Source organism: Protopterus annectens, chromosome 2.part2 (genome assembly GCF_019279795.1).
Source record: "Protopterus annectens isolate FY-2018-M chromosome 2.part2, PAN1.0, whole genome shotgun sequence".
Lineage (NCBI taxonomy): Eukaryota > Metazoa > Chordata > Ceratodontiformes > Protopteridae > Protopterus > Protopterus annectens.
Genome location: NC_056730.1, coordinates 775568081 through 775588618, shown reverse-complemented (window position 1 = coordinate 775588618; position 20538 = coordinate 775568081).

Sequence of the window (20538 nt, the reverse complement as noted above, 5' to 3'; positions counted from 1 at the left end):
ACAGGAACCAATTAACAGTGCCTTAATGAATCAGCCTGCAATTACCATAGTATTAGTCCACTAAAGGATAGGTGTTCAAATAGGGAAGGAACCCTCACACACATATGGATTATGTATAAAAGCAGTTCCTACACACCTGCATCTGCTATGTACACCCACCAACATCTCCCCCACACCCAAACCATTTACAATACAAACTGTAATAACATCACAAATCGTTCACTCACTGTACGACGTCTGCAGAAACCTTAGCATACCTTGTCAGAGACACACTAACTTGGCCCTATGTGCTGTTATACAATGGAACAGCTGCTGATGTTACAGGGTTTGTTTGCACTAATCCCGTTTCAGAGAAGGGTTGTGTGTACACCAGGAAGTGTTACCAATTACTGATTAACAGCACAGTATGATACACATGTACACCAAACCAAAGATGTCTGGTGAGCACACTGTAAACCACCTAACATTTCATGCATAGCCATACAGCCTTGAGCTGCCCAAACATCCTTGCCAGACTGAAACATCTGCAGAAGTATCAGGTACAAACAAACCCTGCATAAGTAGCAATGTTCTGAACTATCACAGCTGTACTCACATGTAGAACAACATCTTCTAGCCATTACACACAATCCACTGGAGTCATCAAGCTAATATATCTCTGTCTGTCTCCATATATCTGTTGAAATACATCACAAACAACACATCCAGGACGTCTTCCTTGAAAGTAAGGCAAAGGGACAAAGCCCAAGTGGAGTACTCAATTATACATCACTGTTGCCATGGTATTGGCTAATGGAGTAGCTGCACAGCTGATGTGCATCTAATTAACTACTTTGGAACACCAATTGGTGGTCAGGATAGCACATGTTACCGATATTTAACTATAAAAGGATGGCTTGTCACACATTCAAACCATCTGTATATACCAGCAGAATATTACAAAGAAGATTGAAACACAAACTGAAAATGATTGAAATAACAGTCAGCGACACCTCGGGTTACTAATAAGGTATGTAGAACACTCAGTATATCTGTGTATGTAGTACCTGTTCTGTAATAATTAAAGTGTACGCAATGCATATAGTGGAAACAGTTATCTTGTAGTGATGTATTGTTGAGCATAGTAACGCTTGTAGTATTTATGTGTGTACTGCTGTAAGTCACAAGGCAAACACCGCATACACCACAAGGGATGCTATATAAGGGCTTTGAACTCAACAATTCCTCTCCAACCGCTGTCAGTGGCAGGGTTGGTCCAACAAGTACGTGCTATAACAGCGGATAGTATATGTTGATATATTGTAACAGTAGGCATATGTATGGGTGTATTACTGAGAATAACATGTCGAAGGTGGGCCTACTGTGCAATTATGATCTGCATTGTGGGATATTGTGCCAATAACTGTGTAATGTACAGTATTGTAGGCAGATATGTATTACATTTTACATAGCATTACTGTTATGTTAGGCAAACATTAGTTATGTCTATTGGCATTTACAATACACAATAACAGGATACATATGACTTGTAGTCACCTGACAGTTTATCAGCATGACAGCAAAGTAAAATGGAAGAGCTAGTTAACTATCTATGTAAAAAGTTCAAAGGTAGGTACTAGGCTGTCTGCCCACGGGTATTTATAAGCCTAGCTAGAGTGTGCTGGCTTCCGCCACCCACTTAGGTTAGTTTCTTGTGGCTCTGAACAGCAGAGCCATTAGTTCCCTGTGCCTCTGTCCAGCAGAGCCACTGCAGTTATCCCCGGGGTACATGTCTGTCTCCCATCTACCCGTCAAGGTTTCTCTTGAAGAGTGCTAGTGAGGGGCCCTGCCTGATGTACATTGGAATCATGTTCCAAAGCATGGGGAGTCTCCGGGTCAGGAATCTATCCCTCCAGCATGTCCTAGTTATCGTTGTGGTTAGGTGTATATCCCTAGAGCATGTGGCTCTCAGGGGCTTTTGTTTAGGTGGAGCATATCCAGCAATACTGGGTTGGACATGGGCCTTGTACATCAAGCAGAGATCACCTGTGAGTATGTGGTATGCAGCTGAGTACAGCTGGAGTTTCTTTAGTTGGGCTACATAGGTCATCTGTTTGAGGTCAGTAATCCTCTTGGTGTGGTACTGTTGTGGTCTTTCAAGCTGTTGAAGTTGTCTTGTAAGGTACATCCCAAATGGGGTGTTGTATCATTTAATGGGTCTAATAAGTCATGAGTAGAGAGGCACAATGGCCTCCTTTGTTCTGGATGTGAACCCATTTGAGATTAGGGGGCCCACTTAGAAGGATATTCTAACCACCTTGGCATTATGGTTATCCAAGGAGAGATTGCTATCTACTTGGGTTCCCAGATCCCTTATTACCTTTTCTGTATGTAGGGGACTAGCACCTTTGTGGTAATCTGTGGGTAATTAGTTTAATCCAAAGGGGATGAATATGCACTTTTTGGCATTCGGCTTGAGGCCACGATATTGACACCAGGTACCCGTCTCAGTGCGACCCTGATGGAGGGTGCCTGTATCAGCTGGGGAAACAATTATGGCCCCTTGTTTGCAGTCATCTGCAAACCTTTTCAGCCAAAGTCCTCCTGTGCTTGCCTGTACCTCGGAGAAGTATATACCGAACATGAGGGGTCCTAGGACTGAGCCCTGGGGGACGCCGCTTGTAACTGGTTTAGTCAGATCTAGGGTATGCAACTCCTACAATGTGGGTTCTGTCCATGAGCCACTTTGCAAACCATCTCATGACATAGGGGTTAGTGTTCAGGTGGATGGGCATGTCGTTAATACCAAAATGGGGAATGGTGTTGAAAGCCTTTGAGAGATCAAGGTAGGCTGTGTGGACCTCCTTAGCCTCATCTAATGCCTTGGTAACTGTCTCAAAGAAGTCCACCAGGTTTAGGAGGCATGGTCTGCCCTTAACAAAGCCAAACTGGGAGGGGTCAAAGGTTTGGAGGTACCCAATGTCTCTGTGACTGAGATCCATGATGATGTGCTCCATAGCCTTGCAGATCAGGCTAATCAGGCTTATAGGGCAATAGGTCCCATGGTCCATTGTGGCACCACCTTTATGGAGTGGAATAACTGTTGCTGTGCGCCATTCAGGGGGCACAATGCCTGATGCGAGGCTATTATGGAACATGGTGCATAAGTGAGGAGCCAGTTCGTTCTGAAGTTTGTGTAAAATGCAGCCTGGGATGTTGTCTGTCTCATGGATGCTGTGATATTGGCTTTAGAGAGTGCAGCTTTTACCTGCGTAGTTGTGATTACAGGGACTCTGCATTCTTCCTGTATAGATATGGGCCCTTTAGGGGGTGAGAGTGGGGAAAGGTAGCACTGAACCTATCTGCCAGGATGTTGGCAATATCAGTTGGCTCTGTAATGTTCGTGCCTTTGTGCTGTAATGCAGAGCAGATTTGGGTGTTGGCATCGAGATATTTGACATAGCTATAGAATGCTTTGTGGTTGTGCTTGGAATTAGTGGTGGTTTTGTTTTCGTAGCTAGCTTTGGAGGATCTTATAAGGGATCTCAGCTTCTTATTGTGGCTGACCAGGGAGCTCCTCCACTCATGGGATTGTACTCTCTTTTGCAACAGTTTCTTCCCTCTGTTGTACAGTTTGTTTATGGCAAAGGACCACCAGATTGGCTTCCTTATTTTGGAGGATAGCGTCTTGGTTCTGTTTGGGATAGTATGTTCCATGCACTTGTGTAAGTGCTTATAGAGTGCATTTGTGTAGAATTCAGCAGTTGTAACTGTATTATCCATCTGCATGGGTGTCATGAAGTTCACCACTTCTGTCTTAAGAAGCATGAAGTTGGCTTTGTAGAAATATTATACTGTTATTTCCTTAATGGGGGGTGGGGGCGGGATGTGGATATCAAGGGTGTTTAGCTTATGGTCGGATCGGACCAATGAGGAGTTAACTTCAGGTGTGGAACACCGGTCACTCATGTTGGTAACGCCTAGGTCTAGGATATTGTTGCCCCTGATGGGTGTGTGGATAAGTTGATCCAGGGCATTGGAGTTTATGAATTTCAGAAAGCGTTGAGCTAATAAGATGGTACATGAGTAGTTTTCCCAGTTAATGGTGGGGTAGGTGAAGTCGTCCATTAGCAGGGTGTTTGGTTGAACCCTAATAATTTCCAGTACATCAAGAAAAGAGGAGTAGGAATCTTGGGGCATGGTGGGGGATCTGTAGCAAGCTACAATTTGGATTGCAGTTTATCCCAGAGGTAGTTGCACTTGGATAACCTCGGATGCACTGTGCTAAGCAACTAGCCTGGAGGGGTGGATATTCTTAATGAATATGGACACACCTCCGCCTTGGGTGTTTCGGTCCAGGTTACATGGCCGAAAAGTGTGGTATGAGTTATAGCCTGGTAGTGCAGGGGTGCTCTCTGGAGCCTTGAACCAGGTCTCAGTCACTGCACAGATATCGATGTTCTCCATTACAAGGAGTGCCTCGAGTGAGTGCATTTTGAGATTTAGACTTCCAGCATTGAGTAGCATTACCCTCAGTTTGTGCTTGCCTGTTCCTGTTATGGTGGTGAATATGTTATTTGAACCTTGCCTAAAGAAGGCACTATAGGGGCAGCAAGAGACTTAGCCAGTATCCAAAATCCCAGGGGCAACAGGTGCAGGCCATCTGTGGCAAAGCATCATGGTCTGTCGACCATGTCATCCCAAGCAGACAGATACTGGATCCCCTTAGAATGACAACAGAAGCTTAGACAATTGTTGAAGTCAATAATTTTGTCCTTGTACTGCGGTATCATTCTGAGTGATGGCAGAATGCTACTCAGGGCTAGGGTCATACCTGCCTGGTCTACAAGATCAGAGAGCTCTTCCAAGTCTCTTTTCATGTAGTCCAGGGAGGTACATCTCAGGTCATTCACACCAACATGGACAATGACAGAGTCAGATTTGTACTTGCTGTGGAGTGACCTGAGTGCCTGGGTTATGTGGTGGATCCTGGTACCCGACAGGCAGCTGACAGTAACCTTCTACTTGTTTAGCCTGGTGAGTGGGACATCAGTGTGCCTGACTATAGAGTCCCATATGACTAGTGTGTTGGGTACGTTGATTTGCCTTATTGGCTGTGGTTGAGTGGCATGCTGAGTCTGTGAGCTATGTGCCATTAGGGTTATGTTGGGGGATGAAGGCTGCTTGCATTTCTGCTTTGGAGGTCTCTGTTGCTTAGACAGATTATTGAGAGCCTCTGTGAATGTTTTTGTGTTACTATGTGTGGTTTATGGTGGTGTAGATTTAGTGAGACGATGTGATGAGTGTGGTGTTGTGCAAATGTTTACCTTTTCCACATGACTGTCAAGTTCAGTCTTGGTTGGAGAGAGCTTTACCTCCAGTTTGGCTAGATAAGTGCATCTCTCACAGGTTGTAGTGTTGGGTGGTAGGCGGAGAGTGTTGTCTGTGTACATTGCCTCAAGATATCCAGATTCATCAGATAGACAGGAGAGAACACTGGGAGCTGACCCTTGGACATGCCTGAATATAAAACCATTTTTCCTTAGATAAGTGATAAAAGTGAGTACAAGAACTGTTTTACTCTAAGCAAGCGAGAAAGGTACATACAAAAACTGTTTACCTCTAGGTAATGAGGAAGATTGAGTGCTATAGTAATTAATAGCTTACATAATGCTTACAAGTTCTGAACAAGTGCTGAGCATGAATAAGCAATCCAGATAGGGTCTTGGATAACATAAACACACTGCCCCCCCAACAGGTACACAATCATATATCCATGTACACTGCAGAGCCCCTGTAACCACAACTATGCAGGTACAAGCTGCACTCAGGCTGCATGGGACCTGTCCACATCCCAGGTTGTATCATACACATATGGCAAAACAAGCTGCTCTTCACATACACATCATGTAAAACAGCTTCATGTCAGGCTGTGTACACACTGAATGGTGCACACCAACAGGTATCACAACACACAAAGGGGGAGACACCACTGATAATGGGAAGTACTGCACTACTACCCTGCTGAGTCTGGTCTGAAAGGCTATAAACCTTGATCAACTTACTTGATGTCAGCAGTACATATGTAGATGAGAGTAAGGTTGATTTCACACTGCATATCATAACCTTGCCAGGTCATAGGACATCATCACCCATACTGTGTTCCACCTACACTCAGTATACTAGATGTACATTCCTATGTCACAGGAGTGTTTTGCAATGGTACTGCTGGCAGAACCAACACTACAGAACGTGCCTGCATAATACATGCACATCACACCAGTGCCAGCTACAGTAAGACAAGGTTAATTAATTGTACTTTCCCTCATTGTAGTCTATACCACACAGACTAACAGAAGGCATCTGCCTATTGAAGTATGCGAATGACTATGACCTAGGAGCAATAGCTGACTCAGAGTGTTGTGGACAACATATAGAAGGGGCTTTGTGAGTGAGGTGTGTGACATATGGGCACAATCTGACAGCTACATATTGCATTGTCACACCTATGTTAATAACCCTGTACCCATGAACTACCACCTAGGCAGCAGTCAACATAATGGACACTGTGTGTAAGGGATGCAGCTAGGCAGTTCTTTTTCCTGTGATAGTTATGTCACCACACCTGTCAGGTAGTCGTATGTGGCAGCCCTAATCATGACAGGGTGCCATCCATGAATATAGAGATCATTGTCCAGCCATACTCATCACTCCAGTGACCCATATCAGATCACATATTTCCTTTAAGGGTATTGGCCATGTTCAGATGGCCTACACCAACCTTCCCAATCCCCATCTCCACTATGTAGCATGATGCCTACCCTGAATAAAGCCATGTCCAACCCAGTGATGTTGGACATGCTACACATACACATCCTGATCTCAAACACATACTTCATGGACATCCACCTTCCTAGTACTAGGATCACCACATGCTAGACAGATCCTTGCCCCATACACTCTACATACTCCTGCCATACTATGCATTCCTGTCCAGCAAAGCTGCACATTGCCCCCTCTCAGACATGGTGTGATGACCGCATGGTAAATGTATCATTAACTCTGTGGATCAGTTATGTGGCACTGCTTCACCTGGCCCCAGAAACTCACCTGTTGGCTACAGCTGGGTAACCTTTCATCCCAGATTCATACATGGCCCAGGGCATATAGCCTACTAGTTGACTTTGACCATACATGCAATAGTTAAATCCATCCCTGCAAATACCATCTGGCTAGCCAGTGTCCCATGTGTATCACATGTGCAACACAGGTTATACATGGCAGGATGTTGAACTGCTGTACAGTGCCATGTAGATGTATATGGCAAAATACATACATATAAAACATTCTGTGAGCAAGTATGCAGGGTCACAGGTCATGTCCGTTAAGGCAGTGTAAGTCTTGATATGTGACATATACACAGCATCAGGGTCGACTGCATTAATGTGGACACATCCAGCCATGTGCTGATAGGTAAGAACACCAGTACAGGCAAACAGACATGCCCACATCAAGACAGCATCCACATGGAGTATGAGCAATGTAATCAGGTGACACACACACATATATGGTGATAATATCCAATCACCATTGAGTGTCAAATGTGTGTGACACAAACATGTCAGTGGTGTCAGTGTTGTGTAGATTTGCAAAGACAACTATTCAGTTGTAATAAATGTGATACACATGTATGGTCAGCTGTTGCTCTGTACATCTCTGTGAGTTACTGTTACCTGTCTCCATCATTATGTCTTCCAGGTTTGCTGCGTGCAAGGCTACCACCTTATACCCGCTTGAAGGATGAGGGCCTCATCCCATACCTACATGACAATCATGATGTCCTGTTCAGCCATGTGCCACAGGATGCAAATCAGCGGGATGCCCTGTGGCAAGAACTTCACAGGAGGGTTAATGATGTGGGTGGCCACAACCGCACATACCAGCAGGTGTGCAGACACTGTACAGACCTCATTAGATGGGTGAAACAGCATGCAAATGCAATCACCAGGGAACAAGGTGCAACAGGTGGTGGGCCACCAACCCAGCCCCCACTCACACGTACCAAGGAGCTACTGGCCAACCTGGGGACACCTGCAGAACAACATCCACAAGCCTTAGCCAATATTGTGGAGGTAGGTGTCTCTCAACCACCGACCCTGGAGTTGCCTCGTAAGTCACTACTGCACCTATAACAACTATATTCCATATAGTTACATGTGTCACTGTACAATATGTAATGTAACATCATATGCAAGGCATGTATACACACATGCCGTATACTATAGTATGCTACTCTGTGTATGCACACATGTGCGTACTCCATAGTAAAGTCTATTGTACTGGCATATGTGTTAACATGCACATTGCACCCTGTAGCTATCATACAGGCGTGGATAATGATCATACTGCTGTGTTACTCCTATTTAGGTACCTCTGGCATTCCGCTGCGACAGCAGCCCATTGTAGGTGAGACTGTTATTATTTATCAGGCATGTTAATGCACAGATCTACCATGTGGCCATTTACCACATGTACACATAATGTATGGTCCTGTCACAATATACAGGTCAGACCTGCAATGCATCACAATGGCTACCCATGTGCAATACTTGCAAACTATGTGAAACACTGACATGAAACCTCACAAACTGTCATTGTCAGATGTGTGGACAGCTGTGCATAAAATGGTGGAGGTGCTGTTCACTGTAGGGACATATACTACAGATCAGAACTACACATGTGGGAAATACAAAAAGTACTACACAGTGAGCTGGAGTATGGCCAGCCCACAGGATTCACTGGTGTGGAACATACCCCTGCTATGAATGTCACACAATGTGATGTGCTATCTGACATGTCCATGACATCTAGTGGGCTGGCTGCAACACTGCCTAACTATCCTGAAAAACATATCCCACATACCAAACATAACACTCTGTCTGCATAACCTTGTCGTCAGTGGAGCATATGACATCTATGGGTGTATGTCATATGGGACAACACAGACATGTGAAATAGATGCCATCACAATCATTTGGCCAACACATGTACACACATGGCCATGGAGGATGGCCAGAGACATGAAGCAACACACACAGTAGACATGATGTGCTTGTGTGTACACTCTGTCGTACATTGGCTTTGCATGGTCCAACTATGGCCTTTGTGTAATGGTTATATTGCAGATGTGGAACACTAGACATCCTACAGGCCTGTGCACATGTTGTGTAGGTGTGACATCAATCCACCACATAAGATATGTTTAACATCTTGAGTGTGTCACAACATGACAGCATTCACCTGTACAGTATCCACATACATACACAGACAACCACATCAGCCCACAGATACAGTACATTCCCCTTGCTGGTGACAGACATCAATGTCATCCTTTCCTCCTCATGTGTGTGTATGTGTGGTACACAGATGTCATGTGGGACATGGTGTACCAACGAGTTTGCCATGTCTGGCCATAGTTGCCAGGCAGCAGCAATATGGTTGCAGATGTGCAGGGGTGTCATCCGTATACCCTTCAGTGACCTGTGTCACACTTTCCACATCATGGTTTAGTGTGTATACACCTCAGTGATGTTGGTCACATTCCACAGTATATATGTATTGTATCCGAACACAGTCATGGCTATGAACTGTGTCTGTAACTCACACTGTATAGCAATAGAGATGCCTCTCAATTCCCTGCAATGGCCATGCACATCAGCTAAATGTGCAGTATATTTGCAGTATATCTGTAGGGTGGACAGACAACACTGCATTGGGACACCATTACCCCACTGTATATTTGATAGGACACCATTGTGTTAAACATGTATGCATGTCATTGCACACGTCAGCAGATCACATGTCATACTACATGTGATTGTCAAAGTCATATACCAGACATCAGGCAGGTGTACTGTTAACCTGTGCTGGTCTACATGGTGTAACACAGGGATGTATGCTAACTACTACTATGATTGTGTAATTTGCATGCCTTCTGCTATGACACATGCATGCTGTTGTGTGCAACCCAGGGATGTATGATAACTACCACTATTATTGTCTGAGCTGCATGCCGTCTGCCATATCACATGCATGTTGCATGCCTTCTGTCATATCACATGCATGTTGGGTGCCATGGCATGTGTCTGTATGCGTGTGTGTCTGTGTCTATTGTATAGATTGTAATGTACAGTTCTTGTCTGTCCCTTACAGGTGATGTAGGTGTGTTCCCCTCCTGCGGTCCATCTGATGTTAGTGTCCCCACAGACTCTAGAAGTGATGATGAACGTATGATTGAGGCACAGGCAGGGTTGTCATAGGCTGAATCTGTGCCATTGGTTGCCATTTCACCTATGTCCCCCTCATCCCCGCACACAGTTCTCATGCCTACACATACGCCATCACCAGTGGCCATAGACGAAGGACAGTTGTTGTGTGGTAGCTTGGAAGAGGAAAGTGTGGGGGCTATGGAAGGTGTGCCTGTGCACCATGGTGTCAGCCAACTGACTGGTGATGCCCCACACAGGCACGTGGCCAGTGCTGCTCATAGGAGGACCTCTGGCCAACATGCCCCTGCAAGACAGAGCGCAGCAGCTGGTGTCACCAGATGCATGTTTCAGGCTGTAATGGAAGCAGAGGCACATGCTGAATGGCAGAGAAGAGCAGAGGCCTCAGAGGACTGCTGTCCATTCTTTAAACAACAACATCCAGGCAATGGTAAATGCTCAACAGCAGATTGCTGAAGCTTTGGATAGATGATTGGGTGACATGGTTGGAGTCCTTGACCATGGCATGACAATCCATGAGCGTGAGCTGTCTGTGTTGGAACATCTGGTAGGAGTGAGGCGTTGGGCACATGGACGTAGGTCTGCTACATCACCTGTTTCAGGTATACGTGAACGAGCTACCTCACATGCCCGCTCCCATAGTGGCAGTAGCAGCAGCAGTGCAGTTGGTGCTGTGCTGTCCACACCATGACACAGCAGGCCACATGCACATGGCCCTGAATGGTCCCAACAAGGACACGGTTCCAGTGGACATGTGTTATCAGACAGTACCCAATCTGCACCTCTGCCTGGTAGTTCCTGTGTAAACCCTGGCAGGCACAGGTCATGTGGCCGGACACTGTAAACTGTAAAACCTGGCCTGTACAGTCTGCAGCTGTCAATAATACCCCTGTGTAGGCCAGACAGATGCGAGAACTGTGTGCATACATACACACACACACACACCGGAAACATATGTAGGGCACCGCAACACACACATGCATAACATCCACACATGCCCAATTAGATCAAAGGCTCTAATCCACACACATAATGTCATCCAATGGTGCAGCATAGGCCTCTGGCAAACATTATCACCCTGTGCATATTATGATGACTGTGCCGCATCCCTGTCATCCACACCATTGGTGCAGGGACATGCTCATATTGTCTGATGCACAGGGTGAACAGACTAGGAAGATAAGTGTAGATTACAATTGTTGTGTACTGTTGACAGGCAGCAAACATACCATGTAGTACAGGTTTACAATGCATTTCGTACTGTTAACAGTATGTGTCTTGTGTAACAACAGTAACTGCATGTTGGTCATGATGTTCTGCTTTCCTCTTTCAAGTCTAATTGCATGTGCTGGTGGATGTCAGTGTTTGCAGTTAGTGTCCCATATGTAAATGTGGACTACTCACAGGTATGTATGAAAATACCAGCACACACCTTGTAGCTTCCACATCACAGATAGAATGTCCCACGTTCCAAACACGTCTACTGATCCAAGAGCATGATAGCTGTGTATTAAGCTACTGTGGCTACAGACGTGTCATCCATACTGGGTGACATCACAGGTACAGTTACATGGAGTGGTGAGGTAAGAGAGCGGTCTAGCTGATGACAAGGGTAGAGGCCAGTGGGAAGTGTGATGCCTCATTGGGAAGCAGTAATACACGTTCCCATGACAGGATGCGAACACACAACTGCACCCACACACTCAGGTATTGACATACATGTATTCAGTGACACAGTAACACCCACACACTCACGGATTCACTGACACAGTAACACACACTCACACACAGTTGCTAGTGTTGAGGTGAGGACCCCTGCCTATGTGCAAATCATCATTACAGTACTGTGCACCTACATGATGCGCCACAGAGAATACACATGTACAGGTAATCAGTATGGCTTAAGATCGAGGACATCAACACGGATAGTGGATTGCATCACCTGGATGGGGGAGGGGTATTATTTGTTCACTATGGTAACATATATCCTCACTCCAGGGGCCATACATACATACATACACACACACACACACACACACACACACACACACACACACACACACTGTGGCATTCACTATTGAATACACCTATGTCATGCACATACAGATACCTCACATGTGTAAGATACACACCCCTGCCTATGTCCTGCTTTCTACATTGCAGTCTGTACAGATGTCTACAACAGTGTACAGGAGAGTAACAATTGAGATGTATTCCCCACTATACATAACATATATGGACACACATGCAACCACACATGCCAGTACTGTAAATCAAACACCTGCTTATCTCATGATATGTATGACAGAATTACAGCAGTATTGCACGCGTTACAAAGTGTACTGATGCTTCCTTTGGCAACTGTGCTGATATATGCACACGGGAGGTCTTAACTGTTACAGGTGTCAAGTGATTTACCTTTAGTGTCACCCTGACTGCTGTCTACGTTGTGTGTGTTGCCCTTCAATTAACAAAACCATTGCTTACCGGTTACACAGGTTATTGTAGGACTGCTTCTGAGACACCTGTGAGCTGTCCTCAGCAAACATCCATCTGCAAAGATGCCCCACCACTTAGTTATGTCCACACATCTGTCCATACCTGAGGTACATCTTTCCGTACTTTCAACATCTCACCATATACAGTTGGCAATGTTGAGGCTGCATTGCAACTGCATGATGTACTAAGACACACATCACCTGCATACATCAGCAACTGCACACGCATGGTATCTGAACGCACACCACTACATGTACATGTGTGTAGGTCCTACAATCCTGTCATTTGGGCATGTTTGTAGGTATTGCAATTGGTGGACATGTGTAATGATATACATGACACATGGACTGTTGTATGATATGATAGGTGTAATGGGTGACCAGTACAGAGAGAATGTTACCTCTGTCAACACTGATATCACACCTTATGTACTGTTAGCATTCAGCAGCCATGGACCTACATTCCATGTGCATGTGTGTAATGGCTGTAGCCACCTGTCTGCACAAAGGACAACAACAGCTTTGCTATTTACATATATGTTGTATGTGTGTGGCATGTACATATCCAGGGCAGGTACATGTATGTCATATCCAAACATGAGGGTGTTTACTGGTGTACAGCAACAGTCATCTGTTAATGCTGTAAATAACCGAGGGCCCCTGGTATGTGTACAGCTGACCTGTCATGCACATGTAATAGTAATGACTAGTCAGTCAGGGGTTTGACCCCTGTACTGTTAGGCTTGTGGCAGACGATGCTTAGGGTTAGGTCTCCAAGCCCTTCTCTGGTGTACTTTGCCTGTCCCACCCACACACTCTCTGGTGGATGTGGAGGTGTACACCTGCTCAGCAGCAGCATGTGTATTTTAAGTGATGGACATGATCAGGTGATGGCCTCTGCACTTATTGCAGTCCTCCTCTAGCTGATTGCATGTGGAACAGCTGTGATGGTGTTCCCATAGCCATTCGCATGATAAACACAGTACACTATCTAGGAAAAACATGTTGGTATTTGGCAATGACAGTCACTGTGAGTGGTACCTGGATGTGGTGTTCTGAAACGGCATAACAAATTATATCTGGATGTTCCTCAAACATCATACACAGTGGGAAATAGCCTAAAGACAGGAGAGTGATGTGCCACACATGACTACAGCATGTAAGTGTAACTATGCTGCATTGAGACTACTGCCTGTTTAACATGTGTGTGGTAATGGCTATTCTGCTTATTTTAATACAGACATGACAGTACTCTGTTCGTGAGGGACCCCCATCTGTAGGGCCATTTGTGAACTGGTCAGTGTGTGGAACCATTTGTTTCCTGTGTTACACACTGAACACACATCTGTGCACAGCATGAGCATAGTGTGAGGATTGCAGACAGTACATGATGATAGGGATGTGTTACTGCCATCGCATCCCTGACTGGACATATGTCACATGAAACCACGGTATGACAGATACTGTCTGGGGTTCCCACTGACAAGCCAATAATGGGCAACTGTTCATAGCTGCGGTCACACGTCTACTACACATTGTACAGTTGGCATGCAGTATATATGCATGTGTTGTGCTCCCTCTGCAAATGTATACCATCTGTTGTGTTGGGTTGATGGTGATAACTATGCATACTGTTGTAGGTAATCCTGTATGCTGTTGTCTATCACTAAGCCATATGTGGGTTTAAACTGCAACACCATAGGCTGAATAGGTTGGGAGGTCCCAGCAGAACCCCCTGTCCCACTTCAGCTGACCATGGCACTGGGCACCAGCATATCTGGGGCCCAGCCTTGGACATCAACCTCTGTTGGCTCTGCACCACCTTCTGGTGGTACCTCCACTGAGGATGGGGCATGTCCCACCTGGGAGCAGGACCAGACAGGTACATGTCTGCTGTCATGCAGTCCCAGATGTGTTGCGTTGGGGGCTCACTAAGGGGTTCCGAAGCCAGATACGAAAGCTCAAGGGCGGAGTGTCACATTTACAGGGTGATGCTTCCCCTCCTGGACAGTCCCCAGCACTGCCTCCTTTGCAGCTGTTTAGGTGCAGTGGCGGCTGCCCATGGCTGGGGACCTCCATCCTACTGTTCCCATGGGCTTGTGAATGCCGAGCACCCATCCCTGTCCGAGGTGTATCCCCCCACATGTGTCATATACCGACCCTGTATGCTGTCGTCTGTGATCCTACCCTACCTATCCTCCACAGCGATACCTACTCAACTTCCCTCACATCCGACCCTCACCCTACAGAAACATAAGGCGAATCGGCTCCTAGGACAAGATCTGCCCTATACATAGCTGTCCATTTCACGCATGTGCCCACTGGACACATGTAACCCTTGTAATATGCATCACAACATACTCCTGTTATCCTTACCCCTGTCCCTCTGGCGCATGATCCTGATATGCACATCACTCCTAAATGGTCCAGGTACACGTGATGAGGATGACCCCATTGTACACACAACACTACCGGTCCCTCTATGGTTACCCCATTTACCTTTATCATGATGATGATGATGTTGCCCACAGCACCTTGCAAAAGTACTGTTCACACAATAATGATTGGACAGGTACTGTTGTGTTAATGTTCATTACATGCACAGAGTGATGTATACGGCCAATGTACAACTGTTTGCGTGTATGAATGACACATGTCTGTCTGAGGGAGTCTTGAGATTACATAGAACAACACCACTACATAATACAGGCATCGCTGGTGTTTCCCATTTCATTCATTTGTAATGCTTTCTTGCCACATGGTATGTTCCTGATATATCTCTATATATGTATGTACCTATATGCTGGACATAAACACTCGCATATACATCTATATGATGGGATACATTCCTATACTGTTGAATGATTGCGCTGTATGATATGTTTGTGGTACTGTCCATTGTCTGTATATCTGCCATGGCATATTGGTAAATCACATTAGCTGTGTGTGTAGGGTCCTAGTTCCAAGCCTTGCAGAGGACATTTATTTGGTTGCAGGGCAGAACAAGACCATTGGATATGGAGGGAGTAAGGCACATTAAAGCAGTTGTGAGTTGGTGTGCATGATGTTAAGCAATGCTAACCTCTGGTTACAGCTTCTTACACTCAGTTAGCCTCTACATTGCTTTACCAGTGCAATACTCGCATACTGGTAGCCAAACAGGCTTGCTCTCGCACTTGCAAATGCACCGACATTGGTACTTGCATCTGACACTCACCCCTGGGTGGGAGCGAGGACCACAATATTACCTTGTGATGCCTATTACATCAGATTACATGCCTACAGTATCGGGAATGACAGCCCATTACACGACGGCATGCCGTTCAACTGTATGGAATCGGTGGCCTGTCCAGTGATTTATTCATATTATTTGTGTGTTCCTCTTACAATCTCCTCCCGTCTGGCTGATACATGGGAACCAAGACTCTTCAATACAGACAAGTAATTGGGTTTTGGGACCCACATCCGTTGGCAGAGTCATACTACCGCATACCTATTATAGGGTTGCCACCTTTTCAATTGCCCAAGGTGGGACTTTTATGTAGAAACATCAGATTTTGCAGGGCAAAACATACCCACAGCCAGTACAAAGCAAAGAACTTCACTGTTTTGTCTAAATAAAAGCTTATTCTTGCAGCATTATAGTTGCCTATTCTGTTTCATACAACATTTAGGTGTTTCAGATAAAAATAATTGTTTTATGCAACTACTACAGACAATATAGGAAATCTTTGTCCTAAAAATCTCAGGACATTTGACATATTTTCAAATATTTTTCAGGACACAACTGCCCAAAGGGGACTGTCCCTCACAAAGGTGGACAGGTGGTAACACTAACCTATTATTCTATCATCTTTCTAAGGTAGTCAGCGGAATATGCGTTTTCTGTCACTATCAGACCTCTCATACGAATGTGGAAGACTGAACACTGAATCAGGGACACTGCATAGCATCAGGGACAAATTTAGAAGTTTGATGCTATTAACCTAACACACTGACAGACCCAGAGCATATGTATTCATACACACTGTCTGAGGTACATGCTGTTTATGACTCTTACATGTTATCGTTATTCATTACATGTATTCCACCACCTTTCCTCCTAATATCACTAGTTATAGGAGGGTTTAGGTGGGACAGAGTTAAATTCTGAGTCGTAATCAAGGATGTCCCTGGTAATCGGGGACAGTTCAATGGTATGGTCCCTATGTGTTCCCCCAATGGTTTACGGATAATCCAGTGGATGTGCTCTTAGGGTTTGGGAGGTATGGGCGTCTGCTATGCCCACATCAGGATACATCCACGGGGCAGTCCTAATATGGCTCTGCCAGCCAACACCTGCACGCCTAGGCCCATAATCGCATACCCATAGTTCCCTTACCTGCCACTCCTCTACAGCACTCATCCTTACTGTGGGCACAGGTGGGGTATAAACACACCACTACACACTACCCACTGTCCCCGTGTCGGGACACATGTCATATATTGTGTCGACCCATGTGTTATCAGGCTTGCACAACCTACTGGTCTGTGTACATTTACAGCCTGGTCGGAGAAATCATTACAGGGCCTGGCTCCGATCATTAATTTTTGGTGTCCCACAAGGGACATCGATGTCTGTTTCAAGTGTAGACCTTGCAGATCTCTACCACTGGTAGTTTCCCGATGGTGGCCTGGGAAGCAGTGGTGTATTTACCTTTATTGTATGTCTGTATGTCTCATCGGCTTAGCTGGGGGGGTGGGGATGATGCTACGTGTTACACGTTTGTTTACTGGACCTCCAACCAACATATGCCCGGCCTGTGAACATATGTTACCCACAACTGCTGTATCATATCCTAGCTATATACATGTGTATATTTACTGTAACATATATATATATATATCTATTTACATTAATATATACAGATATATCTACATATGTATGCATACATGTATATTCATATCTTGCTGTGTGTATATATATATATATATATATATATATATATATATATATATCTATATCTATATAATCTAATGACATATGGGTCTATGGTTGTCTGCATATGTATATATTCATATGTGGGTATGTATCTGTATTCTTTCTCTGTATGTATACATTCGTACTACGACAATCTATCTCGTTATGGGTAGATATACACACACATAGCTCTACATATATACGTCTACATCTGGTTATTCCGTTCCTTGCCATTTAGATTACACTTTGCTTTAGTGAGTCTTGCAGTGGGTGTGGCTGCTCAACGCCTCTGCCCAATGAACACATTCGCTTGCATCCCTAGGGCTGTCCATATTGGCCAACATCAGCCAACACCTGCACACCTAGACCTACAAGTAGCTACCCATAGTTCCCCCACCCTCGCCTCCTCAACAGCACCCATCCTTACTCTGGAACCTGGTTGGTTCTGGACACACCACTACACGCTGCCCACTCTCCACTTCACGGCACCCATTTCATAAAATTGTCTCAGCCCATGGGTCATCAGGGTTATCCACTCTTGTATTCCGAGACTGTATACACCACAGACAAGATGGACAATCTATCACATTTGTATGGTTTGGCCAATTTGTGGGGAGTCCCGCAAGGGATGCTCAAGTATGTATTCCATGATTAAAATCCACGGGTGCACTGTGTGTCCCCCGGTTGTATCCCGCCTGTGGTCTGGAGAGCAGTGTACACTTTACATTAATTGCGTGTATATTTCCCATGTATGGCTGTAGGGGGAGGGTGGAAGGGCATGCTGCGTGTGTCATGTGTCGTGCCTGTGCTCCTCACTTCCATTGCCATAGCCTGTGAACATATATCATTCCTGTGTGCTTTTTCCTATCATAGCTGTATATCTCTATACAACTACGCACACACACACACACACACACATATATATATATATATATATATATATATATATATATATATATATATATATGTAGATATATATATGTATATATATATATGTAGATATATATATATATATATATATATATATATATATATATATATATATATATATATATATATATATATATATATATATATATATATATATATTTCTAAATATATATATATATATATATATATATATATATATATATATATATATATATATATATATATATATATATATATATGTGTGTGTATGTCTGTAAACCAATACATTCCCCGTGCATACACACTTAGCACATGCATAATCGTGTTTATATATCCTTCACCTGCATACTAGTGCCTTATTCATTATGACACCGACACTTCACTCCAGTTATCTTGTAATCAGTATTTGGCACGTTATACATGGACAGATGTCGCAATATGTTCATGTATGGATTACAGATGGTAACTGAAATGTGATACAGTGTGATTTGGTATGAGAATGTCTGTTCCTTAGGGGGTTGCTCTAACGAATGCACTACTGCTGTGCTGCTCCATATGCATATATACCCATATACTCATGACTCCTGTTCCCCAAACACAGCCCAATGCCTCACTACCACTGCTGATATCCATTATCCTGTCGGATTTGCGGTGTATCGACACCACTACACACTGGCCACACCCTACTCCTATAGAGCCATCCCATCGGTTTACTCACTCCACGTATCCTCATATCTCCCATACGTTTAGTCTGCAAACATTGCTGACGTGAGTGACCAAAGAATACTATTTGGAATTATTGGGTTGCCCCACATGGAACACGCATGTGTTTATGGCAAGATTAGACTCTATATTTTTATTACACCTTTACTCCCGTTAACACAACACTACAATTCATGAATATGTATGACTATGTGGTATCGCACACGTTACACATGGGAACCTAGTTATGTACGTGTTCAGCGTATTTCTTTTACAATTAGTCCGGTTAAGTACTTGTTGTTGCCATACCGGGCAGATCACAGGAAGGATTCAATGTGTGGGGAAGCCCTCACATTGGATTATCGTCAGCACAGCACAGCACTGACTTTGTATACTGTACACGCCTCTGCATTCTAGCAGTTTCATCCCATCCCTCTTCTGCACAGCCTATTATTCCATCTACTGTCAATGTTTGTATGTGCACATTCCTATTATTTATGTCTACAAATGGAATGCATGTGTTACAGAGAATGTACTTCTACATATTGTTGTCTGCATGTGTATATGCATATATAACTATTGCAAACGTGCTGATTTCCACAGGGTGGTCCAGTTAGAACCAGGCCATCCAACCCTGGCACACCTGGATCCATAATTTCATACCCATAGTTCCTTCACCCCACCCGTGTTGAACTTACACGCGTAACTTCCATTATCCACTTGTTATCGCAGCCATGACACACATCTACATATTGCCCTCTCCAGAGCGTTAGGGGCCCTACACATATGTTGTCCCGCCTCGTGTATTCACAGGCTCTCCCGCCATGTAATCTTTGAACATACTTGCCCTTTCTAGGGTTATGGATTACGACCATTTGCGCTTTACAATTTTTGGTAGTCCCAGCATGGACCACTTTCTGTCTGTATGTAAAGTAAACTTAGCAATTCAACGATGTTACTTCCACTGGTAAAACCCTGCCTGTGGTGTGAGTAGCAGTGCTCTGCTCACTCCTGGGCAGCTTTTTATGACATACGCTGACAGCACTATATAATACCATAGTTGCTCTTGATTTCCTTCACATCCCTTGTGTATGCTTTATTGTTACGAAGTTCATTCTTTATATATATATATATATATATATATATATATATATATATATATATATATATATATATATATGTGTGTGTATATATATATATATAT